Genomic DNA, 1,691 nt, shown 5'->3' with positions numbered 1-1,691 from the left:
ATTTTTTACTTCCCAGACAAGACGATAGATTTCAGCTTTTCGAGTGTTCTTGGAAAGTGTGAAAGGGCAGAAAGCGGCATATGGTGTGATAGTACTGAGTGTGATATAGCAATTGAGTCTGTGAAATGCTGAAGAGAGCTGAAAAACATGAACATGCAGAAAAAAAATTGAGCTGAATAGAGGCATTGATAACATCTTAGCCTTTGTCATTTCTCGGGAGTCCTGCAGCCACATTCGGATAATCATCTCTCAGTTCAACAATTGTTATGAGCCTCATTCCTGGCTTTCTGCTAGTTTCTCAAGTTTGGAGATAAACTTCAATGATCTATTTAAGTAAAAACTCTGCCAAAGTATCTTCAGCTTTTCTCAAAGCAGTGAGCTGGTTGACTGAAATCTCAAGCATACATTTAATGTGAGAATATATAGAAAAAAAAGATGGAATCTGATTTATCTGAGTTTTCCATACTTAACATAGAGTATCTGAATATTTGAAAACACTTCCACATTGCATACAGGTAGATTATAGATGGACCACATTGCAAATCAAAATTTAAATATTTTCTTCCATTTACTGTGCTTTATATTATTACATTATAAAGATAGGTTGTGTACAGATGAAAAATTTAAGGAATCATTTTTAAATTTTTTATTGGTTATTTTATTTATTTACATTTCAAAATGATCTCCCTTCCCAGTTTCCCCTCAACAACCCCTCTATCCCACACACCCTCTACCTTGCTTTTATGAGGCTGCTCCCCCACCCACCCACCCACTCACTCCTCCCTTATTGCCCTAGCATTTCCCTATGCTAAGGCATCAATCCTTTACACGACCAAGGGCCTCCCTTCTCATTGATGACAGATAAGGCCATCCTTGGCTACATATGCAGCTGAAGCCATGGGTCCCTCCATGTGTACTCTTTGGTTGATGGTTTAGTCTCTGGGAGCTCTGAGAAGTCTAGTTGGTTGGTAACTTTTTCTTCATCTGGTATTGAATATCCCTTCAGCTCCTTCAGTCCTTCCCCTGACTCCTCCATTTGGATCCCTGTTCTCAGTCCGATGGTTGGCAGCAACTATCCGCATTTGTCTTTGTAAGGCCCTTTAAATGTAATTAAGTCTCTCTTTCTTTCTTTCTTTTTTTAAATTAGGTATTGTCCTCATTTACATTTTCAATGCTATCCCAAAAGTTCCCCATACCAACCCCACCAATCCCCTACCCATCCACTCCCACTTTTTGGCCCTGGCGTTCCCCTGTATTGGGGCATATAAAGTTTGCAAGTCCAATGGGCCTCTCTTTCCAGTGATGGCCAACTAGGCCATCTTTTGACACATATGCAGCTAGAGTCAAGAGCTCCGGGGTACTGGTTAGTTCATATGTTGTTCCACCTAGAGGGTTGTAGATCTCTTTAGCTCCTTGGGTACTTTCTCTAGCTCCTCCATTGGGGGCCCTGTGATCCATCCAATAGCTGACTGTGAGCATCCACTTATGTGTTTGCTAGGCCCCTGCATAGTCTCACAAGAGACAGATATATCAGGGTCCTTTCAGCAAAATCTTGCTAGTGTATGCAATGGTATCAGCTTTTGGAGGCTGATTATGGGATGGATCCCTGGATATGGCAGTCTCTAGATGGTACATCCTTTTTTCTCAGCTCCAAACTTTGTCTCTGTAACTCCTTCCATGGGTGTTTTGTT

The sequence above is a fragment of the Mus musculus genome, chromosome 15 (assembly GCF_000001635.26).
Source record: "Mus musculus strain C57BL/6J chromosome 15, GRCm38.p6 C57BL/6J".
Classification (NCBI taxonomy): Eukaryota; Metazoa; Chordata; class Mammalia; order Rodentia; family Muridae; genus Mus; species Mus musculus.
The sequence above is the reverse complement of the archived record's forward strand: the minus strand, read 5'-3'. Positions refer to the sequence as shown.